The sequence below is a fragment of the Calidris pugnax genome, unplaced genomic scaffold (genome assembly GCF_001431845.1).
Source record: "Calidris pugnax isolate Ruff unplaced genomic scaffold, ASM143184v1 scaffold59, whole genome shotgun sequence".
Lineage (NCBI taxonomy): Eukaryota > Metazoa > Chordata > Aves > Charadriiformes > Scolopacidae > Calidris > Calidris pugnax.
In genome coordinates, this window is record NW_015090773.1 from 322,327 (window position 1) to 332,971 (window position 10,645).

The 10,645-nt window shown below is 40.5% G+C and overlaps 1 protein-coding gene across 2 annotated transcripts in view; it reads left to right on the forward strand.

Annotated features, from left to right (window-relative positions):
* KCNN2 (potassium channel, calcium activated intermediate/small conductance subfamily N alpha, member 2) overlaps positions 1–10,645 on the forward strand; it is an 89,930-nt gene that overhangs the window by 31,345 nt on the left and 47,940 nt on the right. The gene's annotated exons all lie outside the window — the stretch shown is intronic.

Consider the following 10,645-nt stretch of genomic DNA (forward strand, 5'->3'; position numbering starts at 1 on the left):
AGTGGAGAAATACCATAAAATGTCTATAAGAGTAATTGTTGATATTTTGCATTGATATCAGCTTTCATTTATTTTGTTTGTAGGTTAAATTGATTGAGGATAAGGTAGATAAAATAGCTGTGTAAAATTCAAATGGAAATTGCTCTTTTTTTTTTCCCAATTTGAGTTTTATTGTGCTGTAAAAAAAATAGAGTGCAAAATACTGTTGGGGAGTTGACAAGATCAAAGAAGGGGAACAGGCAGAACAATTGCAGTAATATAACTCCTTTTTCTTCCCCTAGAAATCAGAAAAAGTGGATTTGAGAGGCAGACTTTTATTCATTTCAGCCAGTTTTCTAACCTTCCACTCCCACAGACTTCAGTGTAGGTGCGGAATAAATGGCTATCAGTGCTGACAGCTTGAAATTTAATTTCTTGAACATAGTTTTAGCAAAAAATAAATTAGCCTCTGATTGGGTAGGATTGCTTAGGAACGTGAGATAGGTTAACTCTAAGGAGACAATTAGGATTATTCTCTATAGAAGATTTATTGCCTGGGACAGCTCTTATATCCTGGAATGAAATTCTTCTTACTTAAGCTGGAAGATCTTCAACATGTTTAAGGCATTTCTGCTGCTGGTTGTTGACCATTTTGTTTTCCCTCTTCGTTTCCATGACTGTCCATTTTATAAGCAGTTTAGGGGAGTTATTTGTGACAGCTTTAAATCAGCAGTTAAATTACACACCAACTCTTAAGGTTATGTTGCTTGTGGAGGTTACTCCTTGCATTACTTCTCAATTTGCTACAAAGAAAAATAGCTGCTCTGATAAACTGAGTGTAGAGATCATGTTGATGTTGTAGTGTTTATTATTAAATTGTCAGAATTGTAGAATGTCGTTTGTTACAGTAGATGCTTTTTGTCAATATTGTTTCCTTATGTTATGGCAAGACTAATCATTTAAGAGTGTTCTGAAAATGCCATGTTAACAGTGACGTGTTATAGTTTCAAAATACTCCCCATAGTGGGAGCAGGCAGAGCACCCTAGATATCAACTCAATGTGTAATAGTTGTATTTTAATAAGCATGTTCTCATTTCAGATGTAAGTGACTTCTACAAAGCCTCTCCTCTTTGTTTCACATTCTTCACCTCTGTTCCCACCAGTTTTCTTTCAACAGAATTACAGCTCAGGAATTCTTGAGTGTCTATTCAGGCATTTCCCAAATTGTCACTTGTGAAGTGGCTCTGAGTAACTTCAGCATCCATTGCTGTCACTATTTTACGTATAACTGCTTAAGGATCTGTAGTATTATTGTTATTAAAAAGTAGCAATAAATAGTTATTATTAAGTTTTTAACAGATGCACTTTTAAAATAAGCTTGCAAAACTTGTGTCTCTCACAGTGAAAATTACTGAAAAATATTAACTACTATCTGATCCACATTTGTAAAACATATTTATTTGTTGGTATAAAGATGGCAGGATGAAGATGTATAGTGTATAAGTAATATATTGAAAATAAAACAAGCAAAGAATACCTCACCCATTTTCCAATCAGGGAGAGTGAAGACAACACTATCACAAAGTTCCGATTTTGTGAGTTTGTTTCTTTCTTCTGAGAAACTGAGGCACTTCTGCATCGCTGTGACCCTAGGAAGAAGCTTATTTGTTTGGTTGGTACACTGAACTCAGTGCAAACAGGGTGAATTTTCTTCAGCTGTCTGCTAAATTAGTAATGGATTTTCCACATTTTAATTTGCAGTTACTGTCCTTAAAGTGACTGTAATGGTTTGGACAGTAAGCTGGATAGCCACTGGCTCCTCTAAAACTGAAACCAAACACAACTAAAAGCAAGTTAAATATCAAAGTGACTATCAGATTAATATTTCTTTAGCATAATTACCTTCTGTCAGTGGAGTCCAGTCCAAGATTTAACAAAATTGTTAATTTTGTGTTCCAAAAGCACTAAAAGGGATATATTTTGCCTTTGGGAATAAAATATTTGTGTCATTCATGCTAGATGCACGGCCAGTTTTATGTGTTTTACCTATGATTTTCTCTTGAAGGAATATGTACATTCTCTGCCAAAAGAGTGATACCTGGCTCCGGATTCCAGTTACTAGTTAGTCCATCAGAAAGGTGTAGATCTATAGCTCATTGAGAAGTAAATTTTATTAAAATCTCTCAGAAGAAAACCCCAAAACCCCATGCATTGGAATGCTCTTAACACTCTGCCATCTGAAGCTAAACATCCCTTCTTGTACAGCTGGAGACAGATACAATAGCCATTTGTCTTGGGAGAGGACAAATACGGCTGCTGAATCCATTCTGTGCTGTGTAGAGGTCGTAGTCCTCAGAACGTCTGAATGGCTTTGATTTGGTCAGTAGTTAAGACTGGGTTTTTTCTCAGTTCTAACTAGAGGGAGTTTATTTGTTAGAATAGACTATTTTATGTACACAAAATGATCTTGAAAATAAATGTTATCATTAGAAGGAGTATTTGCTATTCTGCTTGACACTATACATGAAATCCTAATGAATTTTGATACATTTAACAGAAATTAGAAATTAGGCAGCATTCTGGTGGCTTTGTTTTGATGAGGGGGGATTTACATGAATGAAATTTGTTGGTGTTAGTCATTCTCAGCATTGCTCTAGCACCAAGCGCTTTAATTTATGTTAAACAGTAGTTTTACATAAAGTTTTTCCACCAGAGGTTTAAATATTTCTTCAGTGTATTAAATCAGTTAGCTGATCATCCAAATTGGAACAAGATGATGGTGATAAGATTTAATAGATTAAAATATTGAAACTTTGGAATGGGGATGAAACATTCTCATGCTATCCCATGTCCTCAGGGAGGGGAGAAATTGCAGTAGGCAGTGTCCTTACTGTGAAGTTGTGTGTGCTCAGCAAAAGCTATCACTGCTGGATGACAGCCTGATTTTGACACTGTTCTTCTATTTGCAGTCATATTTTGCTCATTGCAGGCTGTCCTGGGAATAAGAAGGTAGATTTGGAAGCACCACATTTCATAATGAGGAAGGTAACATGAAAGAGCATCATTATCCATCTCTCTCAGGAAAACCCCGTAGACACGTTATAGGTTGAGGCAGGAAAGTTGGCCGTCTGAATAAAGGCTTCACTGCTTTAATGGTCATCTGACTGATCACTTGATATACACTAAACTAAGGCAGGACATGTGTCTTTCTCATTGCCTTAATGGCTATATTGCTAGCTCTCAGAATGCTAATTATAGCAAGTGACACTTTGGGTTGGTGAGCAAGGTATTTTCCAGGATTGCAGTTTAAGGTCATCCACGAGGGCAGAATGTGGTACAGATAATGATGGTGGACAGCCAGCTGAGTTTAAACGAGTTGCTAGGGCTGCAGACTAATCTGGATGAGGGAGTTTGGGAGGAAAAGGTGGGGTAAGGATGGGAAGTGTTGCTCTGTACATAATGCCAGAAACTCCTTTTTTTTTATTGCTTAGGTTTTTATGAGGGGAAGATTACATTACATACATTTTAATATCTGCCTTCTCATTGCCAGCATCAATATATAGCTGTCTGTCATACGTGGGCTACATAATGAAAATCTAAATTTTTTATTAGGTCTAACTCAATAGATGCTGGTGTTTATAACATCTCTGAAGCACACGATCTAGAACGCTTATGAATATGTTACTTTTCTATATCAATTATGAGCCCTGTAAGTAGATTACTTTTGCAGTAACTCAGAATCACAGAATCACAGAATTATCTAGGCTGGAAGAGACCCTCGGGATCATCGAGTCCAGCCATCCACCCTACTCTAAAGTTCTCCCCTACACCATATCCCCCAATACCACATCTAAATGGTTCTTAAACACAGCCAGGGATGGTGACTCAACCACCTCCCTGGGCAGCCTATTCCAATGTCCTACCACTCTCTCTGTGAAGAATTGTTTCCTAATGTCCAGTCTAAACCTACCCTGGCGCAACTTGAACCCATTACCCCTTGTCCTGTCACCTGTGACTTGAGAAAAGAGACCGACCCCCGGCTCTCTACACCCTCCTTTCAGGTAGTTGTAGAGAGCGATAAGGTCTCCCCTTAGTCTCCTCTTCCCCAGACTGAGCAACCCCAGCTCCCTCAGCCTCTCCTCATAAGACTTACTCTCCAGACCCCTCACCAGCTTCATTGCCCTTCTCTGGACCCGCTCCAGCACCTCAATGTCTTTCTTGTGGTGAGGGGCCCAAAACTGGACACAGTACTCGAGGTGGGGTCTCACCAGTGCCGAGTACAGGGGGACAATCACCTCTCGGGCCCTACTCACCACCCTGTTCCTGATACAGGCCAGGATGCTGTTGGCCTTCTTGGCCACCTGGGCACACTGCTGGCTCATGTTCAGCCGACAGTCGACCAAGACCCCCAGGTCCTTCTCTGCCAGGCAGCTCTCCAGCCACTCTGCCCCCAGCCTGTAGCGCTGCATGGGGTTGTTGTGACCCAAGTGCAGGACCCGACACTTGGCCTTGTTGAACCTCATTCTGTTGGTCTCAGCCCATCCATCCAGCCTGTCCAGATCCCTCTGCAAAGCCTCTCTACCCTCCAGCAGGTCGACACTGCCACCCAGCTTGGTGTCGTCTGAGAATTTGCTGAGGGTGCATTCGATCCCCTTGTCCAGATCATTGATAAAGATGTTGAAGAGAATGGGTCCCAGTACCGAGCTGTGTGGGACACCACTCGTGACCGGCTGCCAACTGGATTTGACTCCATTCACCACCACTCTATGGGCCCGGCCCTCTAGCCAGTTTTTAACCCAGTGGAGAATCCTCCCGTTCAAGCCATGGGCACCCAGTTTCTCCAGAAGAATACTGTGGGAGATGGTATCAAAGGCCTTGCTAAAGTCTAGGTAAATAACATCCACAGCCTTAACTGATCTTGTTGTATATATATACAATGTATAGCATTATGTCATTGAAATGTCTGACAAATTTGCTTAGCTTTTCTAGAGAAGACCTGTCTCTGCTGGGAGAAGTGAGCTGCTTTTCTAGGTTATGTAGAGGGTAGTCACTCTTGTTGATCTTTTATTTTTTCTGTGCAAAGGAAGAGAGAACATTGCCTTCTGAATGCACACATGGCTGTAATGTGCCCATGTATCAGGGCAACATGAGCCACATGTGCCCACGTTAGACTGTTGTACGTCCAAAACAGCTCATATCACATGCCCAGAGTTACTGTGGATTTAGAGCAGCAGAACTGAGAACAGAAGTGGATTTTCTGCTTCCCCAGAGAGCACATTTTTTGGCACCATTCTTGGTTCTGTCTGTACCTCTGTCTAACTTCTGCCAGTGAAGTCAGTTCAGATTGAGTGGTTTGTTTAGTCAGCATTTCTTCCTCCTGTCAGCTTCTGATCAGTATTCTTTCCTTGCTTTAACAAAAGCAAAAACAAACAAAGAAATAAAATAATAATAATAAAAAAATCTGTCAGTGTGTGAAGGTGAAATCCTTTTCTGCTCTCTGCTCATTCTTGTTTTCTACAAATAAATGAGTATCTGCCTTACGATGCCGTCAGAAAGCCTCCAAAGCTGCTCCAATAAGCAGCTCACACATACCAACTGCTAGGCAAATGTTAAGGATTCATTTGATACAAGCAGGTGGATGCACCAAGACTTTCAGTTGTAATTCATGCAGAAAAAGTGTTTCTTAGCTATCTATTTTCCTCACAGTATGTATTTGACTTCTTTGGTTGGCTTGAGGACCTTATCTGAGGTTGTACACTGCAAGTATAATCCTGAGGCTACACTCTGGAAATTGCCTTTGGCAATCTCCACGGTGCCAGTGTGAAGATTCTTGCTAGTAGTTTAAAAAACAAACAAACTAATAAGCAAACAAACAAAAAATACCCAAAAGAAACAAGCCAAGCTTGCGTGTTTAGTTTTAAACCTATTTTTAGCCCCAAAAGCTCAGAAGCAACAACATATAATTTTTATTTTTTCTAGCTAATATGTTTAATTACTGTCAACAGATCAAATAATGTTTGTGTATTGCCAGCTGGCTGTTTGTCACAGTTCTTTGCCTTCTCTTGGCTCCCTGAAAGTAAAATGGGCTACTTGCAGTCAGGTTTTTCCAGGGGTGGAAACAGTTAACTCTTAAATATTCAACACAACAGTGATCAAAGATGACCCATCATCATCTTGTTAGGTTAGTTTTTTATAATATTTACATCTCAAAGCAACTCATAGCTAAAACCAGGTGTAACTGGTTGCATTTTTGTAGCAAATGTTACCAGTCGACATCAGACATATTGTTTTATCAAGCAATGAAGGCAACAAAGGAGTCTATCACACAGCTGCATCAGTGGATGTCTGATATATGTAATCTATATCCAAAAAACAATAATTGATCCAAATAAAAAAGTTTGCTAGCTGTGTTCAGAAGGACTGATAGCTAAATGATGTGTTATTCAGCTGCCTTGGTAACAAAACAGTTTATGTCCATTTAATAGAGGAAGCAGAAGAACTTATTCTAATGCATGTAGAGTTTGATTGCTATTCTTTTAAATTCATATTTTCCTTCCCTTTGGAACAATCTGTTTGTGTATTCTCAGCAAAAGAATTTTGGGAATACAAGTAAGAACGCATTCTTCCATTTGTTACGTTTAAGGCTAATTCTGATTTCTAGAATCACCCTTATATCTATGGAAAGTAACAATAACTGGTGCAGTAGCTCAGTCATCCCATCATAAAAATTTATCAAACCGAGATAGATTGGTGTTTCTCTAGTCCAAAAATAGCAGACCCAACCTGGGGGAAGGGAGTGCAAAAGAAAAAAAGTTAAAAAACAAGCACAAAAAAATCATCTTGCTTACCTAAAAAAGATCTTATATCTGTTTTTCAGGGTCACCTAACTAGAGCAGGAAAACTTTTTTTTAGGTTAAATTCCCTTTTATTTACAAAGGATTTATACATACAACAGTTGTAAGAGGACAGAATGAAGTGGAAAAGCTCATGTGTAGTTCCAAGGTCTCAGAAGAATGGTGAACAAAGAAAAGCAAAAGTCTGAAGAGAATGAGAATACCTACAAAGGAGTACTTACCTGCTTTCAAGGACAAAACGTCCTCTTTTTTTTTTTCCTTCATTAATCTTGAATCTGTAAATGTTCAGCAAGAATTGTTGTACTCACTCCAAATTCTTTCAGAGAAGAGAGCAATTTATTGGATTTTTTTTAACCATTATTTCATTCCCGGATCCAAAGATATAAGATCCTCTGGTCTTTGCATTTTTAAATGTGGTAGTTAATTTTTTTCCCTCCCTATTTTAACCAACACCTTAAACTGTTCAGAAAATTTTGCTTCAAAAGGAGTCAAAACTATTTACTGTAATACCATAAAAGCAGTCCTTAGAAAACGTGACCATACTGAAGCAGAAATCAATTTCTTATCACTTCAAAATATAATTTGTTGCTCTGGTAGCTTAATGTATTTTGAAAAATGCAGCCTGAAATGGAGATTTAGGCTTTACTACTGTTTTTTTTTTTTCTTGATTTGCATATCAGGCCACAGTGAGAACTTTGGATCATGGTTGTCACTTTCGTGCTAATAAATGGGTGACATGCTGACTGAACTCTGACCTTAAAGAAGGCCTTTTATTGGGAATTTACAATTCAGTCCTAAAAAATCATGTCTATAAGGTCAATTACAGGAGATAGTGTGAGGGGAAAAGCACAGTTTAAAGAAATTAGTGGTTCAGTGGAGGAAAGGTGCTTTTTAGATATTTTATATGTTATTTTCCTTTTCTGTGCTCCTCCCCTTTTTAATTTGTTGCCTCAATACATTCATGTTTTTTTGGCTTGGATAGTTTTTTGCCTTGAAAAGTTCAAATTCAGCTATAGTTTTTGCTACAGCTGTTCTTCAGATGGTAAGTGACTTGCAGCAAATCAGTAATAAGTACTATAGAGACATCGTATTAGTGGCCAGCCTATGTGTAGAACTTGTGCTTAGGGATATAGCTGTGCTAGATCCCCATACAGTTAAAATATATATGGGGAGTACAGCTTGCCAGGCAAACCTTCACTAACAGAAGGCCCCATAGCTTTACACATTTACAGATTACTTTAGTTTTTACCTGGTAATGTAACACTGTTTTGTTTATGCAGAGATGAAAAAGCCTTATTTTAAAATTGCTTATTTAAAGGATCCTCAACGGTGTTTCTTTCAGTACAGCTCAGTTATGTACACAAGCCCATAATCCCTATGGAAACATTTGATATTTAAACCTGCAAAAAAAAATTAACAGCAATTACAGAGAGGCCTAATTTTGTGTCATGCTGCAGACCAATGACCAGTGAGTGGAACGTTCCCATCGCCACCCTTCTGGAGTATTACTGAGATATATTGAATTATATTGAGGTATGAAAAAGTACAGGCCGGTCAGTCTGACCTCTGTGCCTGGCAGGATCATGGAGCTTATCCTCCCAGAAACTCTGCTAAGGCACATGGAAAATACGGAGGTGATTGTTCACGGCCAGCATGGCTTCACTAAGGGCAAATTGTGGCTGACAAATTTGGTGGTCTTCTGTGACGGGGTTACAGCGTTGGTGGATAAGGGCAACTGACGTCATCTACCTGGACTTGTGCGGAGAGCATTAGACACTGTCCTTCATGATGTCCTTGTCTCTAAATTGGAGGTACCTGGATTTGACAGATGGACCACTCAGTGGATAAGGCATTGGCTGGATGGTATCATTCAAAGAGTTGCTGTCCATGGCTTGATGTTGAAGAGGAGTTCAGTGATGAGTGTCATTCCTCAGGGATCAGGACTGGGACCAGTGTTGTTAAACATCTTTGCTGGCAATGAGGACAGTGAGACTGAGTGCATGCTCAGCAAGTTTGCCGATGACACCAAGCTGTGTGGCACAGTAGACATGCTGGAGGGAAGGAGTGCCATCCAGAGGGACTCATTGGCTGGATGGTATCATTCAAAGAGTTGCTGTCCATGGCTTGATGTTGAAGAGGAGTTCAGTGATGAGTGTCATTCCTCAGGGATCAGGACTGGGACCAGTGTTGTTAAACATCTTTGCTGGCAATGAGGACAGTGAGACTGAGTGCATGCTCAGCAAGTTTGCCGATGACACCAAGCTGTGTGGCACAGTAGACATGCTGGAGGGAAGGAGTGCCATCCAGAGGGACTTGGACAGACTTGAGAGGTGGGCCCCTGCAAACCTCATGAAGTTCAATCAGGTCAAGTGTAAAGTCCTCCATGTGGGTTGGGGCAATCCCAAGCACAAATACAGGTTGGGCAGAGAATGGCTGGAGAGCAGCCATGAGGAGAAGCACTTGCAGGTGTCGGTTGATGAGCAGCTCAGCATGACCTGGCAATGCACGCTGGCAGCCCAGAAAGCCAACCGCATCCTGGGAAGCATCAAAAAAAGTGTGGCCAGCAGGTCGAGGGAGGTGATTCTGCGCCTCTACTCTGCTCTGGTGACACCCCACCTGGAGTACTGTGTGCAGCTCTGGGGCTCCCAACACATGAAGGACATGGACCTGTTGGAGTGAGTCCAGAGGAGGGTGATGAAAATGATCAGGGAGATGGAGCACGTCTCCTATGAAGACAGGCTAAAAGAGTTGGGGTCATTCAGTCTGGAGAATAGAAGGCTCCAGGGAGACCTTACAGCAGCCTTCCAGTACCTAAAAGGGGCCTACAGGAGAGATGGGGAGAGACAGTTTATCAGGGCGTGTAGCAATAGGACGAGGAGTAAAGGTTTTAAACTGAAAGAGGGTAGATTTAGATTAGATATCAGGAAGAAATTCTTTACTGGGAGAGTGGTGAGACACTGGAACAGATCGTCCAGAGAAGCTGTGGATGCCCCATCCCTGAAATTGTTCAAGGCAAAGTTGGATGGGGCTTTGATCAACCTGCTCTAGTGGGAGGTGTCCCTGCCCATGGCAGGGGGGTTGGAACTAGATGATCTTTAAGGTTCCTTTCAACTCTAAACTTTCTGTAATTCTATGATATTATATCCATATTGAGGTTAGAAGTGGCAGCTTGCTTCTCTTACTGGGAGTGGAAAAGGGCATAGCTCTGCCTGTGTGACTTTTATGTGTATTCCTGATTGTAAGAAATTAATGCTTGAGGAAACAGCACCAAACTGGAGTGATGCTTACAGCAGGGATTAGTGAGGCTTACCTTGACACAACACCCCTGGGTCGGTCGGTGAGAGGGGTGCACTTCTGGCACGCAGCTCTCTCTGAAGAGTCAGACCAAAGGTTGCATCTGTTGCAAGGAACCTGCCCTTAGAATTGCTTTTTAAAATTGTTTTATATTAAAAAAAAAAGATTTTTAGTCAAAGGAAAAATGACGAAGTGGTAGAGGGAAGGACATTTTGCCTTCCAAATTCATTGAAAAGTGACAAGGCTTTTCCCTATTCAGGCCCAAAACACAGGAATTCACCTACCTTGATACTATTATTTCTGTAAAGCTTCAGTGGGTATTTCTGGACTGAAATCCAGGCACCTTTTTCACTTATATTTATCTATTTTTATAAAAATACCATACATTCTAATATTTGTGATATGTTTTAGACATTTGTATTTGGGTAACTGTATCAGGAAGAATGCATTATCATTTGTTTTTTAAAAGAAAATCGTTCTCCTTCTCCCCCCCCCCCCCTCCTTCACAGACGCACGT